Source organism: Hemiscyllium ocellatum, chromosome 6 (genome assembly GCF_020745735.1).
Source record: "Hemiscyllium ocellatum isolate sHemOce1 chromosome 6, sHemOce1.pat.X.cur, whole genome shotgun sequence".
In the NCBI taxonomy this organism is placed as follows: domain Eukaryota; kingdom Metazoa; phylum Chordata; class Chondrichthyes; order Orectolobiformes; family Hemiscylliidae; genus Hemiscyllium; species Hemiscyllium ocellatum.
In genome coordinates, this window is record NC_083406.1 from 112883419 (window position 1) to 112905971 (window position 22553).

Genomic DNA, 22553 nt, shown 5'->3' on the forward strand with positions numbered 1-22553 from the left:
TTTCATTTGTGGGATGTGGGCATTGCTGAGTGGGCCAGCATTTATTGCCCATCCCTAGTTGCCCTTTGAGAAGGTGGTGGTTGAATTGCCTTCTTGAATCGCTGCAGTCCATGTGCTGTGGTTTGACCCACAATTCTGGATTAATGGTGCTGGAAGAGCACAGCAGTTCAGGCAGCATCCAAAGTGCAGCGAAATCGACGTTTCTGGCAAAAACCCTTCATTTTGCCCGAAAAGTCGATTTCGCTGCACTTTGGATGCTGCCTGACCTGCTGTGCTCTTCCAGCACCACTAATCCAGAATCTGGTTTCCAGCATCTGCAGTCATTGTTTTTACCTCGTTGATTTTGACCCACAATGCCATTTGAGGGAATTCCAAGGAGGGAATACCATTTAATATGTTCTGCTCAGACCTCCAAGGTGGATACGAAGGACAAGTAAGTTCAGGCAAGAACATTGTACAGCAGTGCAGAGACATTTGCACGAAAAACACATTAGGTGTTCAGACCAGATTAAGCATTTCCTTTAATCTTTGCATTTAAATCAGCTGAATCCTGAGCCATTGAATATGTCCAGTTATGAGCCACCAGTGTTATTGAGGCTGGGTTATTCAGCATTAAAGTACTAGCTGTTGAATTCTTCAGGAATGCAATTAGTGAAAAATATATCAAATTAAATAAGAATTAATACTGACCTAGTTCAATCCCAACTATTCTAAAAGGAGATTTGAATATGACAGGCCACGGAAGCAATGCTTGGATTATTCCATTCAAACAAATAGTATTGGAGGGTGACTGGTTTCTGTCAATTGACAAAGACATTACATTAATCATCCACTAACTGGGGTTGGTAATCTCTGAAAAAAAATGACCATTGATAGTTCTGAAGGGTATTTACAATGACTGCCTGTTGCATAATTTATTTATTCTCTCGCGGGTTGTCAGTAATACTGTCATGCCAACACCTTTAATTGCCTTGAAGATAGTGAATTATGAATTTCATTGTGATATTAAGGAGGGAATTCTAGGATATTGACCTGGTGACACAGAAGGAACAGCGATATGCTTTCAAATCAGGACGGTGAGTGGCTTGGAGTGGATCTTAAAGGTGGTATTATTTCCGTGTATCTGCTTGCCCTTGACCTTCAAGATGGTAGAGGACGCAGGCTTGGGAGGAACTTTGGAGTTATAGTACAAAGACCCACTGGTTTAAACCAGGGTTATTGACTGCACTATTAAGTGACATTTCCAAAGGCATAACCAGCTCGCTTGCACTCCGTTTGGTTTCCACTAGCGCTGGTTGAACAGCCTTGCTCCAAACATTGACAAAAAGAGCTTTTTCATTCCCAGAGGTAGAGTGAGAGTGACTGCCCTTGACATCGAGTATATGCATCAAGGCTGCCGAATAAAACAGGAATCAAAGTGGAATCAGCAAAAGCTCCCCACTGCCTTCATACCTATCAGAAAGCAAAGTGGGTGTGCATGTTGGACGTCAATTATCTAAGCATAGACTGCGACTGCATATACTCCTGGTGTCCTAGGCCCAACCATCTTCAACCATCTTCATCAATGACTTTTCCTCCACCATAAGGTCAATAGTGCTGATATTTATTGATAACTGTACAATGTTCCAGAACCATTCATGATTCCTCAGGTACTAAAGCAGTCCATGTCCAATTGCAGCAAGACATGCTCAACATCCAGGTTTTGGCTGACATGTATCAAAGAATATTTATGTCACACAAGTACCAGGCAATGACCTTCTCCAGCAAGAATCTAACTCTTTCCCCTTGAGATTAAAAGGCATTACTATTGCTGAATTCCCCATTATCAACTTCCTGGATATTACCATTGATCAGAAACTGTAGTGGACTAGCCATATGAATACTGTACCTTCAAAAGCAAGTAAGAGGCTAGGCATACTGCAGTTAGTAACTCACTTCCTCACTTCCCAAGGTGTATCCACCACTGACAAGGCACAAATCAGGAGTGAGATGGAATTCTCCACCCTTGCCTGGATGGGTGCAGCTCCAACAACACTCAAGCTTGACACCATCCAGGAAAATCCTTCAATGGCACCAGGTCAGCCATCTTAAACATCTGGTCTCTTCACTGACGCACTGTTGCAGCAATGTGTACCACCTGCTGGACACACTCATAGAACATAGAACAATACAGCGCAGATCAGACCCTACGGCCCTCAATGTTGTGCCGACCTGTGAACTAATCTAAGCCTATCCTCCTACACCATCCCATCATCATCCATGTGCTTGTCCAAGGATTGTTTAAATCTCCCTAATGTGGCTGAGTTAACTACATTGGCAGGCAGGGCATTCCATGCCCTAACCACTCTCTGAGTAAAGAACCTGCCTCTGACATCTGTTTTAAATCTATCATCTGTCAATTTGTAGCTATGCCCCCGCATACAAGCTGACATCATCATCCTAGGAAAAAGACTTTCACTGTCTACCCTATGTAATCCTCTGATCATCTTGTATGTCTCTATCAAATCCTCTCTTAGCCTTCTTCCTTCCAATGAGAACAGACCCAAGTCTCTCAGCCTTTCCTCATAAGACCTTCCCTCTAGACCGGCAACATCCTGGTAAATCTCCTCTGCACCTTTTCCAATGCTTCCACATCCTTCCTGTAATGGGGTGACCAGAACTGTACACAAACCCATCAAGCCTCCTTCATCAGCACCTGCCAAACCTAAAACCTCTGGCACCTAAAATGTCAAGGGCAGCAGATACAAATTCCCCACTAAGCCACATTCTGACTTAGAACATTATCATTGATCCTTCACTATCGCTTGACTGTCCTGGTTCATGCTGGAACCCCTTTTGTAACAGCGCTATTACTGTCCCTAAGTCCCAGGGACTGCAGTAATTCAAGAGGACAGCCTATGACCAGCTTCTCAAGAGCAATTAGAGCTGGACGATAAATGTTGTCCCAACCAGCAATGTCTCCCATTAAGAACTTTTTGTTTCATTCATGGGATGTGGGCAGAGGAAGAAATCCTCCCAACTGGATCAACTACCAGAGGGTCCACACCTCCTTCTCGTGTGTGATCCTGACAAATATTGAACAGGCAGGGAAGAGCAAATGTTTTTGTGGCTTTAGCTTCCCACACTGGTCAGTGCATTTACATACCAAGACCTTTGGAGATCCAAATAAAATAACCTTTGTAGTGCACAGCTGGATACAATTTCCAAGTTGGAATAACACAGTCTCAAGAAGATCTTCCTGATCAATCATCACAAATTGCGTGTTGTGGAAATGGCACTCTTGCGGTGCTTCTTGTAGCACTGTTTCAAATTTTTGCCAGGTACATTCTTTACTTGGAAGAATAGTTCCATGCAGGTAAGCTTACAAAAGTAGAACTGCACTTGCAAAGCACGACAGACACCAAAATGAGCAGTTTACTATTTTGAATATCATTGTATGCCGTGATAATGCATGAATAGTGCATGTAACACTATAGTGCATAGGGCTATATGGCCTAATTGTGCTCCTAATTTATCTGTTTGTATGTACATGTGTAAAATGCTGTAACACAGGATGTGTTCATAATAATAAAAGGCATATGAATGGGTATATGAATTGGAAGGGTTTGGAGGGATATGGGCCAGGTGCTGGCAGGTGGGACTAGATTGAGTTGGGATATTTGGTCGGCATGGACAAGTTGGACCGAAGGGTCTGTTTCTGTGCTATACATCTCTATTACTCTATGAATTCTTTACATTGCTTTCACTTTATTCAAAAAAAAACTGTCACTAACTATACAAGTTCAACAGTGAAAAGCAGATTAATAAATCCCTGGTGATGTCCACATTTTGTGTGTAAATTATTTGAATTTAGCATCTTTTTTGGCACATCATTTGGGACTGAACAGCCCATTCCTGTGGTATACTGTTTTAAATAATACATTCTATGTTCTACATCTACAATTCGAGTTTAGTAGCTGTTTACAAAGCCTTTCTGATGAGTTTGCAGATTTAGTGCAGAGTCAAACGTTGGCGTGTTTAGCTTCAGTTCATAAATCACAAAAGATCATGCAAAAGTCCCAAGTGCAGACGGATCAAGATGTACCACTGTGTAAGTCATAAAAGATTAGTAGGAAGGTCCATAACATAATCAGGAGAAAGTGAGGACTGCAAATGCTGGAGATCAGAGTTGAAACGTGGCATCTGCTCCACCCTCCCTCCAATCTATCACCATCACCACTCACTTGCATCTACCTATCGCCTTCCCAGCTGCCTCACCCCCACCCCATCCCCACCCTCCTATTTATCTCCCAGCCCCCTTCCGCACCCCCCCCCCAACCATTCCTGATGAAGGGCTTATGTCAGAAACGTTGATTCTCCTGCTTCTCGGAAGCTGCCTGACTGTCCTTTTCCAGTGCCACACTTTTTAACATGACATAATCAGGACGTTTAATAAATTGCTAACCTTTATTATAAGAAGAATGGATCATAACTACAAACATGTTATGCTTCAGTTATATTGGGCATTAAATGAGACCACATTTTAAATACTTTGTAAAGGTTTAGTTTATTTAAGAAAGGATGTAACTGCATTGAAAGTAGTTCAGAGGAGGTTTACTACTCTGATACCTGACAGAAGTTGGGTGGCTTATGAGGAATAATGGACTAGATGGGGTTTACTTCCACTAAGTTCAGAGAGTTATTTGATTGAAGTTTCTAAGATCTTGAATTGTCTTGGTAAGGTGGACCTGGAAGGATGAATCCTCTTGTGTGTGAGTTCAGAACTAGGGGGCACAGTTTTTACTTTATGCATGCTCTTTAGAGTTGTGTGACTTAGGAACTCTGCCTCAGAAGGTGTTTGAGGCGGGACTATTGAGTGTTATTAAAGCAAAGCTAGATAGATTCTTCTTAGGCAAGTGAATTTAAAGTTATCTGGGTAGATGGGAATGTGAAAATTGGAACAAATGAATCAGCAGACAGACCTTATTGAATATGGAGCAGCCTTAAAGGGCTATATGGCCTAATTCTGCTCCTAATTTATCTGTTTGTATGTACATGTGTAAAATGCTGTAACACAGGATGTGCTCATAATAATAAAAGCAAAATATTGCAGATGTAGTCAAATATAGGAGCATAAGTAGGCCATTCAGCCCATTGAATCTACTTTGTCATTCACTAAGATCATGGCTGATCCAATAATCCTCAATTCCACACCCCCCCCCCACTTTTCCCCGTAGCCCTTGATTCCCCGACTGATCAAAAATTTGTCTCAGCCATCAATATTCTCATTGACCCAGTCTCTACATCTCTCTGTTGCAAATAGATCCACTGATTCACAATCGTCTGAGAGAGTAGAAGACAGAGGGTGGTGGTGGAGGGTTGTTTTTCAGACCGGAGGCCTGTGACCAGTGGAGTGCAACAAGGATTGGTGCTGGGTCCTCTACTTTTTGTCATTTACATAAATGATTTGGATGTGAGCACAACAGGTACAGTTAGTAAGTTTGTAGATAACACCAAAATTGGAGGTGTAGTGGACAGCGAAGAGGGTTACCTCAGATTACAACAGGATCTTGACCAGATAGGTCAATGGGCTGAGACGTGGCAGATGGAGTTTAATTCAGATAAATGCGAGGTGCTGCATTTTGGGAAAGCAAATCTTAACAGGACTTATACACTTAATGGTAAGGTCCTAGGGAGTGTTGCTGAGCAAAGAGACCTTGGAGTGCAAGTTCATAGCTCTTTGAAAATGGAGTCACAGGTTGATAGGATAGTGAAAAAGGCGTTTGGTATGCTTCCTTTTGTTTGTCAGAGTATTGAGTACAGGAGTTGGGAGGTCATGTTGTGGCTGTACAGGACATTGGTTAGGCCACTGTTGGAATATTGCGTGCAATTCTGGTCTTCTTCCTATTGGAAAGATGTTGTGAAACTCAAAAGGGTTCAGAAAATATTTACAAGGATGTTACCAGGGTTGGAGGTTTTGAGCTTTTGAGAGAAGCTGAACAAGCTGGGGCTGTTTTCCCTGGAGTGTTGGAGGCTGAGGAGTGACCTTATAGAGGTTGAGGGGCATGGATAGGGTAAATAGACAAAGTCTTTTCCCTGGGGTCGGGGAGTCCAGAACTAGTGGGCATAGGTTTAGGGTGAGAGGGGAAAGATATAAAAGACACCTAAGGGGCAACATTTTCACACAGAGGGTGGTACGTGTATGGCATGAGCTGCCAGAGGATGTGGTGGAGGCTGGTACAATTGCAACATTTAAGAGGCATTTGGATGGGTATATGAATAGGAATGGTTTGGAGGGATATGGGCTGGGTGCTGGCAGGAGGGACTAGATTAGGTTGGGATATCTGGTCGGCATGGATGGAGTTTCTATGCTGTACATCTCTGTGACTATGACTCTAAGAAATTCCTCCTCACCTTTGCCTTAAATGTGTAAACCTGTTCTCTGTGATTATGATCTCTGGTTCTTCACTCTACCATGAGAGGAAACATCTACTCTGTCAAGACCTCTAAAAGTCTTGTTTATTTCAACAAGGTCACCTCTGAGACTTCTATATTCCAATGCCCAACCTTCTCAACATCTCCTAATAAGACAGTACCTCCCTATCTGATATCAGTGAACCTTCTCTGGATTCCCTCCAATGCCAATGTATCATGCCCTATATAAGGGCCCACAGCTGTACACAGTATTCTAGCTGTGGTCTGACTAGTGCTTTCATATAGTTTGAGCAAAGCCTCCCTATATTTGTACTTCATTCCCTTTGAAATAAAGAACAACTTTCCATTTGCTTCCCCTATTTCCCGTTGAACAGTGGTTAGTACTGCTGCCTCATAGCGCCAGGGACTCGGGTTTGATTCCACCCTCGGGTGACTGTCCTTGTAGAGTTTGCCTATTCTGCCTGTGTTTACGTGGGCTTCCTCTGGATGTTCCTGTTTCCTCCCACAGTCCAAAAGATGTGCAGGCCAGGGTGAATTGGCCATGCTAAATCGCCCATCGTATCCAGGGATGTGTAGGTTAGGTAGGTTGGCCATGATAGTTGCAGGCTCACAGGATTAGATTGCGGGGCTGTGTATAGGTGGGATCCTCTTCAGAGAGTTGGTGTGGATTCGATGGGCCAAATGGCCTGCTTCCACACTGTAGGGATTCTATGAACTTTATGATGAGTTCCTTTGACAAGATTAGGTTTTTCTTGTTTTCTTTCAGAGGTGTTGTAAATGACACAGGTTCTGAACCGTCTGAGGTTTAGGTGGATTTTAGGGCTAATTTGTTTACAGATAACAGATACTGTCCGAGACAGAAGGCTTCCAAATTTTGAAGCAAAAATAACTGGTATAATGAAAGGGACACGGCCAATTCTAGAAGCTCAATTTATTTTTCTCTCTGATTTGGTTTGAATGCAGCAGTGAGTATGGGTGTGTGAAGAAAAATGCTGTGGAGTCTCTCCCTCGCTAACTTTAAGCCTGTAAGCCCTTGTTTTATTTTATCTTTTGTGCCAAGAGGTGTTTATGGGGATGATTGCAAGTATTTTGGAAGAACATTATTAAGTTGGGATAGTCTGTTGTGTTTTCAGATTGGATAAGTTATTCAATATTCTGTTTTCTGCTCTTTGTGTTTCATTCAGAAATCTTGTAAACAAATTCAGTTTTGTTTAAAACTCAGTAGTTTGGCTGGCTGATTCTCTCCTGGAATATCGAATGTATGCTTGCTTGAATCAAATAGCAAAGTTAAGGGCTGGGCTACCTTCTTAAAATGTTTTGGAAGGTCTGGCCTGGTTCATAACAAGTTGGATATGAGCTTTTTGTGACTCATGGGATGAGGAGTCCCAAATCTGTCTATCCTGAACAGAACATATTGGAAGTGATCAGTGGGTTGACAGCATTTGTAGAGAGAAAAGCAGAGTTAATGTTTTGAGTTGAATGTGACTCTTCAAATAGCTTTCATATTTTGGTCCTTTCCTTGAGAGGATCTTGTGATCTGCAGACATTTTTCACTGTTCTGTCAAGGTCAAGAATCTTTAGGGTTCAGCAATATTTCGACAGTATTTCCCACCTGTGGGCAACATTACAAAAATGGAGGTGCTGATTTTGCCAATATCCTCATTCTTTTTGTCTTTATACCGTATTTTTGACCCAACTGTTTGTGGTGAATTTTAACAGTCAAATTCAATTGATCCAGACTCAAAATATGCCTAAACCTTTTCTTCATTAAAAGTTCAGCATGTAATGGAGTCTGGCTGAAAATTAGTCAGCCACTTCCATCACCCAATCTTTATTGTATCTCTCTTAATATGGATCTTTTAGCTGTTTCATTTGAATCCAAATGATGAGATCTGGGAGTATATTTGATTATTTTCCCTGGAGCACAAGAGACTGAGCGATGACCTAATCAAGGTCTACAAAATCATGAGAGGCATTGATAATGCAGGTAAGCCAAAAGCTCTTCCCCGTGGAAGAGGAGTCTAAAACTAAAGGGCATGGGTTAAGGTGAGAGAGGGAGAGATACAAAAGGCTCCAGAGAGGCATTTTTTTTTCAAACAGAGGAAACTGAGTGTCTGGAACAGGCTGCCAGGGTTGTGGTGAGGTGAGCACAATTTTGTCATTTAAGAAACATTTAGACAGATACATGGGTGGGATAGGTATGGAGGGATATGAACTAAATACAGGCAAATGGGATGACATTAATTGTGAAAACTGGACAGCATGGGGAAGTTAGACTGAAGGGCCGTTTCCATGCTATAGACTGTATCATTTTGCTTCATAAATTTTGAAACAGAGCACAACAAAAGTGAGGACTGTTAACTGAACCCTTCAAGAATCGGAAGGATGTTGTGAAACTTGAAAAAGTTTAGAAAAGATTCACAAGGATGTTGCCAGGGTTGGAGGATTTGAGCTATAGGGAGAGGCTGAACAGGCTGGGGCTGTTTTCCCTGGAGCGTTGGAGGCTGAGGGGTGACCTCATAGAGGTTTATAAAATAATGAAGAACATGGATAGGGTAAATAGACAAGGTATTTTCCCTGGAGTGGGGGAGTCCAGAACTAGAGGGCATGTGTTTAGGGTGGAGAGAAGAAAGATATAAAAGAGACCTAAGGGGCAACTTTTCACGCAGAAGGGTGGTGCATGTGTGGAATGGGCTGCCAGAGGATGTGATGGAGGCTGGTACAATTGTAACATTTAAAAGACATTTGGATGGGTATATGAATAGGAAGGGTTTGGAGGGATATAGGTTGGGTGCTGGCAGGTGGGACTAGATTGGATTGGGATATTTGGTCGGCATGGACGGGTTGGACCGAAGGGTCTGTTTCAGTGCTGTACATCTCTATGACTCGATCAAATAAACTTCTTAGGTGAATCCAGGACAGGAATCGTTGTTTGGAAATTAGTCCCTTGTTCATTCAGAAGGTATATTTTATGTAAGATTCACTCCTGCTCCTATGTATATTGTTCCTTAAACAATATTGTTCTGAATTTACAAACACCTAAAGCTGCAAAAAAACCTGCCTTTTCAAAAAAACATTATGCACTCCCCATGTTGATGCTGTTAATGCTTTTAGAATTGTCAAAATAATTTCAATATTCATTAACTTCACAGTAAATTCAAACATAATGCTCGGGGATTTGACAGAAGTTGACACCTCTGATTGGTACATAAACAACACATTTTTAAAAATATTTGTACATGGAATGTGAGCATCATTGGCTGAGTCAGCATTTATTGTCCATTCCTAATTGCTCTGAGAGCAGTTAAGAATCACCACATTGCTGTGGGTCTGGGGGCAAATGTAGGCTACTCCAGTTAAGAGCAGCAGTTTCCCTTCCCTGAAGGCTATCAGTGAACGTGATGGGCTTTTCCAACAATCAGAATAGTTTTATGGTTATTGTTAGACACTTAATTCCAGATTTTTATTGAATTCAAATTCTGCCATCAGCTATGGCAGGAGTTGAGCACAAGTCCACAGAACATTACCTGGGTCTCTGGATTAACAGTCTAGTGATAATACACTATGACTAGTCTTAGTAACCATCAAATTCATTTTTTTCAATGTCCTTTTTTTGAAAATTACAATTGCTGTCATAATATTAGGTCATTACTGAAATCTATGATGGAAACTGGAAGTGTGTATCTAGTTATCAATTCTTATTGCTGATTGCTGCTCTGGGATACAGGTACAAAATGGTGGTAAAAACAATGACTGCAGATGCTGGAAACCAGATTCTGGATTAGTGGTGCTGGAAGAGCACAGCAGTTCAGGCAGCATCCAAAGTGCAGCGAAATCGACGTTTCGGGCAAAATATTCCTGATGAAGGGCTTTTGCCCGAAACGTCGATTTCGCTGCACTTTGGATGCTGCCTGAACTGCTGTGCTCTTCCAGCATCACTAATCCAGATACAGGTACAAAATACCAGGCTGACTGGGTTATAGCTCACCTGAGGAGAAAGTGAAGACTGCAGATGCTGGAGAGCAGAGCTGAAAATGTGTTGCTGGAAAAGCGCAGCAGGTTAGGCAGCATCCAAGGAACAGGAGATTCGACATTTCGGGCATAAGCCCTTCTTCAGGAATGAGGAAAGTGTGTCCAGCAGGCTAAGATAAAAGGTAGGGAGGAGAGGCTTGGGGGATGGGCGTTGGAGATGCGATAGGTGGAAGGAGGTTAAGGTGAGGGTGATAGGCCGGAGTGGGGTGGGTGCTGAGAGGTCAGGAAGAAGATTGCAGGTTAGGAAGGCTGTGCTGAGTTCGAGGGAATCGACTGAGACAAGGTGGGGTGAGGGGAAATGAGGAAACTGGAGAAATCTGAGTTCATCCCTTGTGGTTGGAGGATTCCTAGGCGGAAGATGAGGCGCTCTTCCTCCAACCGTCGTGTTGTTATGGTCTGGCGATGGAGGAGTCCAAGGAACTGCATTTCCTTGGTGGAGTGGGAGGGGGAGTTGAAAGTGTTGAGCCACGGGGTGGTTGGGTTGGTTGATCCGGGTGTCCCAGAGGTGTTCTCTGAAACGTTCCGCAAGTAGGCGGCATGTCTCCCCAGTACAGAGGAGGCCACATCGGGTGCAGCGGATGCAATAGATGATGTGTGTGGAGGTGCAGGTGAATTTGTGGCGGATATGTAAGGATCCCGTGGGGCCTTGGAGAGAAGTAAGGGAGGAGGTGTGGGCGCAAGTTTTGCATTTCTTGCGGTTGCAGGGGAAGGTGCCGGGAGTGGAGGTTGGGTTGGTGGGGGAGACATGCCGCCTACTTGCGGAACGTTTCAGAGAACACCTCTGGGACACCCGGACCAACCAACCCAACCACCCCGTGGCTCAACACTTCAACTCCCCCTCCCACTCCACCAAGGACATGCAGTTCCTTGGACTCCTCCATCGCCAGACCATAACAACACGACGGTTGGAGGAAGAGCGCCTCATCTTCCGCCTAGGAACCCTCCAACCACAAGGGATGAACTCAGATTTCTCCAGTTTCCTCATTTCCCCTCACCCCACCTTGTCTCAGTCGATTCCCTCGAACTCAGCACAGCCTTCCTAACCTGCAATCTTCTTCCTGACCTCTCAGCACCCACCCCACTCCGGCCTATCACCCTCACCTTAACCTCCTTCCACCTATCGCATCTCCAACGCCCCTCCCCCAAGCCCCTCCTCCCTACCTTTTATCTTAGCCTGCTGGACACACTTTCCTCATTCCTGAAGAAGGGCTTATGCCCGAAATGTCGAATCTCCTGTTCCTTGGATGTTGCCTGACCTGCTGCGCTTTTCCAGCAACACATTTTCAGTATAGCTCACCTGAGATATATATAAATGGTACCAGCCTATCTGGGCAATTACCCACCTGAGTTCGATTATATTAGATTACTCAGATTAGATTACTTACAGTGTGGAAACAGGCCCTTCGGCCCAAAAAGTCCACACTGACCTGCCGAAGCTTAGCCCATCCATACCCCTACATTTACCCCTTCCCTAACACTACGGGCAAATTAGCATGGCCAATTCACCTGACCTGCACATCTTTGGACTGTGGGAGGAAACCGGAGCACCCGGAGGAAACCCACACAGACACTGGGAGAACGTGCAAACTCCACGCAGTCAGTCGCCTGAGGCCGCCCGGAGGAAACTCTGGGACCTTGCTCACCTGAGTTACAGATAGGAGGCATAACTGGTCTTTTTTAAAAAAATCATTAATGGGATAAGAGTGTCACTGGCTATGCCAGCATTTATTGCCCAGAGGGCAGTTGAGATTCACCTACACTGCTGTGGGTCTGGAATCACTGGTAGACCAGACCAGCTAAGGATGGCAGATTTCTTTCCCTGAAGGGGATTAGTGAATCAGAGGGGTCTTCCCTGACAACTAGCATTGGATTGGATTTATAGTAGGCATTAAGATTCTTAATTCCAGATATTTATTGAATTCAGAAAATTCCACTGTCTGTTGTGGCTTCAAGCCCTGGGTCAGCAGAACGTGATTCAGGGTCTCTGAATTAACAACCCAGCGATAATGCCAGGAGGCCATCTCCTGGGGCAGTGCCCACCTGAGTTACAGGTAGGGAGTTATATTAAGTGGGGTATCACTCACTAGAGTTAGAGATATGGGGACAGACACTAAGTAAACTGGCAACTATACCAACTCTCCTGTCCCAAAGCACCCTGTCCAGGCTGTATTTAAAAAGGCGACCTGAAAAGGCTGGATTAATGCTTGTTTCCTCTGTCGTCTAACGTCTGAATCTTCAAATAAACCCAGTTCTGCCCAATTGGCTTCACTAGTTCCAGTCTCTCCTCCCCTTTGCGTGTATTTTTTTTCCCAAGTTGGTCGGCGTCGAAGTGATTTCCGGATCCAGCATCAATCGAATAATCCCGGGAGGTAAAAATGAAAGAAAATATTTTATTCCTTAAAACGCGCAAGGAAAGGGGCGAGGGCGGGTGGGTGAGGAGCCAGACTGGAGTGTTAACTGGAATCTGTGAAGTCCCCCCCCCCCTCAGCCAGCAGAGAGAATTGCTGGGATGTTTAAGTGTGTATTTGCAGTCGGGACCGTGAGGTTGTCCCTTTCTGAGAGGAGCAGTAGCTGAAGTTAAAGTGTGGAGGTGCCCCAGATACTGGGAAAGCCCCTGGGGCAGGCAAAACGCCACTAGAAACATTACAGGGTCAAAGGAAAAGAAGGAGACTAGAACAGGCGGGCCGAATGACCTCCTTCTATATCGTAACAGTTCTGGGGGACAGGAACTGAACTGTTTGTATTGTGTTGACAGCGAGGGAGGTGGAGCAAATGGATCATTTTATGTTAAAGTCTGTATGATTGGGTGTGTGTCTGTGACTGAGTTTCTAACTGAGTTGGTGTGTGGCTGTTTTGTGAGCTTCCGTTACTGAGTAAGCGTTTTTTTTTGTGTGACTGTGAATGGGCTTGTGAACGCGAGTATTTGTGTAAATGTTTGTGTGTGACCTGTGTGTTTGTGTGCTCGCGTGTAAATGCCAGTGCTTGTGTGTCCACGTGCCAGTGTGTGTTTGGGTGTACCCATGTTTGTATGTGTGTTTGTGTAAATGCTTGTCTGTTTGTGTGCCAATGTGTAAGTGTCAGCATTTGTGTGTTCATGTGTCTGTAAGCCAGTTGTTTGTGTGTCCCAGTGTGTGTGTGATTACCCATGTGTTTATGTCTGTGTGTACCTGCGTGTGTGTTTAATCATGTGTTTGTATGTCTGTGTGTACCTGCATGTGTGTTTAATCATGTGTTTGCATGTCTGTGTACCTGCATGTGTGTTTACTCTTGTGTTTGCATGTCTGTGTGTACCTGTGTGTGTGCGTTTACCCATGTGTTTGTGTGTAGTGGTGAGTGTGCTGGTGAGTAATGTTTTGTTTGCCAGTGAGTGAATTTGTCTGTAAAATGTGAGATCAGGAAGATCACAAATTTTCTTTAACAGTGCTCTCTAAGTTGTACTAGAAATACACATCAAGTGAGTTTAATTTGCAATTTCAGTACATGTATTTTAAAATTGCTGATTGTGAGGAGCTATTTTAATTACACAAAAACAGGTAATAGTTTCCATCTCTTTATTTGGGGCTAAACTAGCTGACTTGGCACTTTCCAGTCCACTAACTCTCCCTTTTGATCTTTTAATCTTAAATGAATCCAGCTGCCCTGTAAAGGGTTCCTATATAAAAACATAGGTTCTCTGCATACTGTCGCCAAGGTTGCTATGATTGAAAAGAAACAAAGCTCTCATGGGATAAAAAATTGAGGGTTGAGTTACAGAATAATTTTTCTGCTATAAGGAACCTTAATCTGATAGTTGCTAATGTTCCAGTTTTGTGTGTCTCATTCTGTTCCTCCTCTTGTCCTGTGAGGTATTACTTCCTCTCTCTTGGACTCTATTCCTAGGTCAGCAAGTGGAAAGCCCTGATTTCTTCATATGCAATTCATTAACCAGACTCATCCTTTAGTAGGATATTTGAAAAGAATAATTATGTAGATGTAATATTAATTAGAAAGACAGCTGTGACATTATGAATCACATCCTTAAGAGAATAATAACTTGCAGATCTGCAAATGTACTTATGCACTGTTTAAATGCACTTCACATTCAAGCAGCATTTTTAGCTTTGGAGGCTGGTGGTGTCCATAGGCTGGGTGGTCAGTTTAGCTGCAATTGGCTGGGTGGGTGGTTTGTAACGCAGAGTGACACCAACCACATGGGTTCAGTTCCTACACTGGCTGAGGTTAATACTCGTTCTTGACCTGTCCCCTCACCTGAGGTATGGTGAACCTCAGGTTAAACCACCACCAGTCGTCTCTCTCTGTAATGAGAGAGAGCAACCATACGATCTGGTAAGACCATGGCGTGTTTGCCTTTATCTGGTTGGTTTGCTCTCGAAGATGTGCCTGAATCTTTGGAATCGATGAAAAGGGATAAATCTGTTCATGGTCCCAAATAGTGCCCACCTAAGTAATGGACTGGCCTTACAGCTTGGTGGGAATTAGCATAACTCTGCCCTTTGGTGTACAGAAGCTGCAATACTGATGATCCTATTGCCCCTACCCCAAGAAACACATTTTTGTATATACTTGGTGTATTTGTCAATCTCCCTTTTAGATGCACTGTACTGAGCCCATGCTATTGCTGAGTCTCCCTTTCTGATCCCACAAATAGATGTTTTGTTGACCCGTTTCTCATATCTGTGCACAAAGGATTGAGCAGGAGATTCAGACTCTGTCATAAAGATGCGAGAGAGTTTACGATGCACTCTAAAGAGCAGATCTCTTGCAACAAACAAGAGAGGTGGTAACCACCCCTCCCAAAGTTCACTCAGTAAACTGGTTTTGGAGGTCAGTTGTCAAGGATTCATAAAGCAACACCTATGGAATATACAAAGAGAGGGGGACTTACATTTGTATAGTGCCTGTCATGATCCTGATGTGGAGCTGCCAGTGTTGGACTGGGCTGGACAAAGTCAGAAGTCTCATGACACCAGGTTATGGTTTGAAAGCTTTTACATTTTAGATAAACATGTTGGACGAGAACCTGGTGTTATGAGACTTTTGACTTTTTCATGACCTTGAACTTGTGGCGCTGCAGCCATTCCCATTTGACAATTTTTACTTGACTTTCCCTCCATCATAAGGTCATGGGTGGGGATTGTGCAGTAATTGGCGACCATGTTCAGCACCATTTGTAACTTCAGACACTGAAACAGTCCATGTTCAAATGCAACAAAATCTGAACAACATCCAGGCTTGTGCTGTCAAGTGTCAAATAACATTGTGCCACACAAATGTCAAGTAATAGCCATCTCCAATAAAAAAAATCTAACCACTGCCTCTTGACTTTCAGTGGTGTTACTATCACTGAATCCTCCACTATGAACATCCAACGGGTTATTATTGACCAGAAACTCAACTGGACTCACCACATAAACACAGTGGCTACAAGAGCAGGTCAGAGGCTAGGCATATGCTGGTGAATAACACCTTCTGATTCCACAAAACAAGGCATAGGTGATGGAATATGCCCTACTTGTCCCTGGAGGAGTGCAGTTCTGACAACACTTAAAATGCTAGATATCTTTGAAAGTTGCCACTCAGGTGGATAGAGCTTGTAAGAAGGCCTATGGTGTATTAGCGTTCATTAGCAGAGGGATTGAATTCAAGAGTCGTGAAATGATGTTGCAGCTGTACAGGTCTTTGGTTAGGCCACATTTGGAGTACTGTGTGCAGTTCTGGTCGCCTCACTTTAGGAAAAATGTGGAAGCTTTGGAGAGGGTGCAGAGAAGATTTACCAGGATGTTGCCTGGAATGGAAAATAGGTCGTACGAGGACAGGTTGAGAGTTCTCGGCCTTTTCTCGTTGGAACGGCGAAGGATGAGGGGTGACTTGATAGAGGTTTATAAGATGATCAGAGGAATAGATAGAGTAGACAGTCAGAAACTTTTTCCCTGGGTACAACAGAGTATTACAAGGGGACATAAATTTAAGGTGAAGGGTGGAAGGTATAGGGTGGATGTCAGGGGTGGGTTCTTTACCCAGAGAGTGGTGGGGGCATGGAATGCGCTGCCCGTGGCAGTGGTAGAGTCAGAATCATTGACGACCTTTAAGCGGCAATTGGATAGGTACATGGATGGCTGCTTAATCTAGGATAGATGTTCGGCACAACATCATGGGCCGAAGGGCCTGTTCTGTGCTGTATTGTTCTATGTTCTATGTTCTATATCCATGACAAATCAGCATTTAATTGGAACCACAAGCATCCACCACCACCTTCCACCGCCAACGCTCAGTGCAGCAGTGTGTACTATCTACAAGATGTGCTGCAGAAATTCACCAAAGATCCTTAGACAGCACCTTCCAAACCCATGGCCAATTCCATCTCGAAGGAAAAGGGATACCGCCACTTGCAAGTTCCCATCCTGACATGAAAATTCAATGCCATTCCTTCATTGTCACGGAGTCAAAATCCTAGAATTTTCTCCCTGAGGGCGTTGCCTACCCCCAGCACGTGGACTGCGGTAGTTCAAAAAGGCAGTTCAGCACCACCTTCTCAAGGACATGTGTGGGCAGTCAGGAATGCTGGACCAGCCAGCGACACCCACATTCCATGAGTGAATAAAAAGAAGTTGCATGACAAGCTGAGTGGAAGAGGTTTCATCCATGCCAGTCTGGAGGGGCCTTGTGAGGGATATAGTTAGTACTGGCTTTGGAAAATCAGTGGTGGGTAGAAGTGGAGTAATGCAGAGGAGCGTCCTTTGGGGCAGGATGTCCCCAGGGCTGCGAGAAGGCTTTACAGCATGCAGCAAGTAGTTGAGGCTTATGGGTGGCCTTACAGAAGTTTATAAAATCATGAGGGGCATGGATAGGGTCAATAGACAAGGTCTTTTGTCCTTGGGGTGGGAAAGTCTGAAACTAGAGGGCAAAGGTTTAGGGTGAGGGGGGATAAATTTAAATGGGACCTAAGGGGAAAAGTTTTCCCACAGAGGGTGGTACGTGTATGGAATGAGCTGCCAGAGGAGGTGGTGGAGGCTAGTACAATTATAACATTTAAAAGGCATCTACATGGGTATATGAGTAAGGAGGATTCAGAGGGATCTGGGCCAAGTGCTTGCAAATAGGACTAGATTAGGTTGGAATATCTGGTCTGCGCAGATGTGTTGGACCGAAGGATCTGTTTCCTTGCTGTACATCTATATGACTCTGTGGTTGAATGACAAATTTAAATGAGTGGCTACTGAATCTATTTCTTCATTCAAAATTCATCTTGAATCCCTTCCATTGCAGACTGCAGTTCCCTCCAAGCCGGAAGGTCTCCAATTAGCCCTGTTGTCTTCAGAACCTGGTCCCATTCTTCAAAAAGTTCACAGAATGGTTACAATGGCCTTTTCGAAATAATGATCAGGGTCACCTTCTCAGCTCACCCAGGCAAAGCCGGCATTATTTCGACTCAGCTTCATACTCTTTGGGTTTCTAGAAGCTGATGTATCAGATTAGGCAGGAAGCTTTCAAATCTCCTCGCTGGCTCATCAGCAGCCCTGAATGATCTCTCAGAAAATACAGTAAAAACAACTTTAATTCTGATTCTGCTCTGGTTAACTGAACAAATCTTGCCAAGGCCTTAATTACCATTCAATTACTGCCATCTGCTTGAATATAGGGTCTCTTCTAGACTTGCTGGAACCAATTGCCAGATATTGACCTTGTTTTTAGCCAATCTCTGCTATCTGTTTAAACAGAGTGCCTTTCCTGCGGGATTGCTGTGTCTGATAGAGCCTTTTTAAATCAAGAATCAGCGGACAATTAGGCTCCAGGCCTGGCCTCACAAACAAATAAAGTTTGTTTGGCCTGTTCTTTCCTTTTTACCACAAACTGTCCCAAAATCCAGTAGTCATTTCCAGCTCATAATTCAAAATTGATAAAATTTTGAACAGATAAAGCATTAGCAAGGGTTCTTAAAAAATACTTTTAAAAAATTTTCTAATCAAGCTGTTCTGTAATGTCATTATGTACCTCTGCAGCAGGTGGGACTTAAAACCAGGCCCCCTAGTCCAAGTTAGGGACTTTACCAACCCATAAACCACCTGTACCCTAAACACAAGATTCTTAGGGGATTTAACAGGGTAGATGTAGAAAAGTTGTTTCTCTTTTTGTGAGAGTTCTGGACCAAGGGGCATAATCTCAGAATAAGGGATTGCACATTAAGATGGATATCAAAGGGAATCTCTTCTCTCTGTAGGTTTGCAATCTGTGGAGTCCTTTACTACACAGAGAGCTGTTGCTTTTGAGTTAATAACTATATCCAATGCAAAGATATGCAGATTTTAATCAGCGAATCAAGGGTTATAGTGAAAAGGCAGTAAAGCGGAATTAAGGATTATTAGATCAACTGTGATACCATTGAATGATGAAGCAGACTGATAGAGAGGTATAAAAGATTCCTTGGCATTGTTTTGCAGAATCACTTCAGAGTTTTCTATTGTGTCCTTCCCAATAATTAGCTTTCACCATTATCACCAAGATTGATTATTTCAGTGTTATCAACTTGCAAGTGTACTGTCGTTAAATTTGCAGATGGCACACAAGTGGAAGTAGGTGGAAAGGCAAGTCACAGAGGGATACAACCAATTTACAGAGAAATATTGGTAGCTTAAGCAAATGGGCAAAAGGATGGCAAATGGAATAATTGTGGGAAAATTAGATTAGATTCCCTACAGTGTAGAAACCGGCCCTTTGGCCCAACAAGTCCACACAGACCCTCCGAAGAGCAATCCACCCAGACCCGTTCCCCCACATTCACCCCTGACTAATGTACCTGACACTACGGACAATTTAGCATGGCCAATTCACCTAACCAGCACATCTTTGGACTGTGGGAGGAAACCAGAGCACCTGGAGGAAACCCACGCAGACACGAGGAGAATGTGCAAACTCCACATAGACAGTTGCCCAAGGCGGGAGTTGAACCCGGGTGCCTGGCGCTGTGAGGCAGCAGTGCTAACCACTGTGCCACCGTGCTGCCTAAAATGTGAAGTTGTTCATTTTGGGAGGGAGAGCAAAATAAAAATTGTGGGAAGCTGCAACATAGAGGGACTTATAGAGTCATACAGCACTGAAACAGATCCTTTGGTCCAACTAATCCATTCCGAACATAATCCCAAATTAAACCAGCCCCATTTAGGGGTACTTGTGTATAAACTCAGAAAGCTAGCACATACGTGCAGCAGGTAATCAGGAAGGCTAGTGGAATATTGGCTCGTCTTTCACGGTGATTGGAATATTTGAGTATAGAAATCTTACTGCAAGTGTTAAAGATGCTGGTGAGACCACATTAGTTTGAGCAGTTTTGGTCTTATTATCGAAAGAAAGGTTTTTTTTATTGGTGGCAGATCAGAGAAGATTCACCGGGATGATTCCCGGTATGAAGCGATGGTCTTATGAACAAAGGTTAAACAAGTTGGGACTTAACTCCCTGGAGTTCAGACGAATGAGAGGTGATCTCATTGAAACATATAGGATTCCTAAAAGGCTTGACAGTGTAAATATTGAGAGGTCATTTCTCCTCATGGAAGAACACAGCCTCGGAATAAAGAGACAAAAATTTAAAATTGCAATGAGGAGGGATTTCTTATGTCAGAGGGTTCTCAGTCAGTCATGGTAGGGAGCTGGAGTTTAGAATCCCTCCAGTGTGGAAATAGGCCCTTCGGCCCAACAAGTCCACACCTACCCTCCGAAGAGTAACCCACCCAGACCCATTCCCCTACATTTGCCCCTGACGAATGCACCCAACCTACACATCCATGAACACTACGGACAATTTCACATGGCCAATCCACCTAACCTGCACATCTTTGGTCTGTGGGAGGAAACCGGAACACTCGGAGGAAACCTACACAGACACGGGAAAAATATGCAAACTCCACACAGATAGTCATCCGAGGCTCAACTTGAACCTGGGTTTCTGGCACTGTGAGGCTGCAGTGCTAACCACTGAGCCATCTTGCCACCCGGTTCTGTGTCTTTTGAACTCCTCATCACAGAGAGCTATGGGGACAGAGACTTTGTATATATTTAACACTGAGGTACATAGATTCTTGACCAGTAATGGAATTGTGGTCTTATTATGGACTTAACTTTTGTAATATTTCTTAATTCTGTTCTATTCTTGCTTTATTGTTATAAACCTTTCCGTTGCTGGGTTTCGATCTGACTGAGTTGCTATAAGACCATTGGCAAGAGTCGGCCATTCAGCCCATTGAGTCTGCTCCACCATTCAATGAGATCATGGATGATCTAATAATCCTAAACTCCACTTTCCTGCCTTTTCCCCATAACCCTTGATTCCCTTCATGCATGGCTTATACTGCTCCTCAATTTTATAGTCCAATGAGTCACCTGGTATCAAGCAAGGTTATACTTTCACTTCTTAAGGCTATCAGTGTTGGAATTGACTTTCCACCAAATGTAAATTGCGTGTTCAGTTTGTTAATAGAATTTTATATATTGTGATATAAACTGAGATTGATATTATATATGTATATATAATATCATTTATTTTAAATTTGGATTTAGAATTATTGGTTAGTAACATGTGGGTTTTATGTGTGTCTGAAGTTAACAGTTAACTGTTTTCTGTAGCTGTTTAAAAACAAAGCAGGTTTTATGGACTACTTCACATTATTGCTATCCAAGTAACCATCTGATGCCCTATTAAATACCTCCACTGAACATACATCCTTCACATTTCCAGGCAGTGCATTCTATGCCCGAACTATTTACCGTGTGAAAAAGTTTTTCCTCACACTGATCTTGCTTCATTTGCATATCACTTTAAGTCTACGCCCTCTCGTTCTTGTTACTTTAACAAGCGGGAACAGCTTGTCTCTACCTCCTCTGTCCAGCCCACTAATGATTTTGAAAAAAACACTCCATCTATATTCTCCTTTTAGTCTTCTTGTATATACTTCCACACACAAAGAATAGTAGAGATTTGGAAATCTCTTCCATAAATGGCAGTGGAGACGAGATCAGTTGTCAGTTTTAAATCTGAGATTGATAAATTTTTGTCGAGCAAAAGTATTCAGGGATATGGGCCAGAGGCAGGTTTATGGAGTGGGACCACAGATCAGCTATGATCGCATTGAATAGCACAACAGAATCAAGGGGCTGAATGGTCTACTCCTGTTCACATGGTTGCTACGTTCTCTACAAGGAGAACAGTTCAATTTCCAAGGGCCTAGACACTCCTTCCAGGTGAAGTAGCACTTTACCTGCACTTCACACAAACTTGTCTACTGCATTCGCTGCTCACAATGTGATCTCCTCTACATTGGGGAAACGAAGCGTAGACTGGATGACCCGGTTCACAGAGCACCTACATTCTGTCTGCAAAAAGACCCTGAGCTTCCAGTTGCTTGCCAGTTCAACACATCGCCCTGTTCGCTGGCCAACACCTCTGACTCAGGCTCGCTGCAGTGTTCCAGTGAAGCTCAGCACAAGCTGGAAGAACAACATCTCATTTTCTGCTTGGGGATCCTGCAGCGTTCTTACCCAACATTGAGCTCAAACAACATTGGGGCTTGAGCTCTCCCATGCCTTTAGCTCAGTCCTCACACACCAGACCTTGTTATCACATGCTATTACACACAGCCTGTTATGAGCCAGAACCAGTCCCCATTAATAGCTATTCATCCTCCCAGCCAGATCATTATCCATCCCTTTGTCCAACTGTTCTTGTTTCTCCTTGGTCTCTACCTCCACCTATCATTTACTCCTTATCCCAAACCTCCACCCTATCTTCTGTGTATGACCTAACATTGCCCTAGCTGCATCAGTTCTGTGGAAGAGTCACTCAACTTGTAATGATTTCTTTCCACAGATGCTGCCAGACATGCTGAGCTTTTCCAGCAATTTCTATTTTTGTTTCCCATTTGTTCAATCTATTCTTATAACTCATAACTGAAATTTCTCGTTGTTGGATTCAATACCGTGAATCAACTTTCAAGTCTGGAACCAAAGTTCAGGGCACTTGGTGCTGTTGTATAATAACTTTTCTGCTCATGAGATTTGGAACATGAATAGAAGTGAAAATGTGTTGCTGGAAAAGCGCAGCAGGTCAGGCAGCATCC

General features: G+C 43.5%; 1 protein-coding gene across 1 annotated transcript in view; it reads left to right on the forward strand.

The window, feature by feature from the left end:
* The first annotated feature begins 12757 nt into the window (after nt 1-12757).
* The window catches only part of LOC132816883 (arylsulfatase H-like), a 40353-nt gene continuing 30557 nt past the window's right edge, over nt 12758-22553 (forward strand). Inside the window, exon 1 of the mRNA XM_060826881.1 lies at nt 12758-12815. The gene's annotated coding sequence lies outside the window, so the exon portion shown is untranslated. The remainder of the gene's footprint in view (nt 12816-22553) is intronic.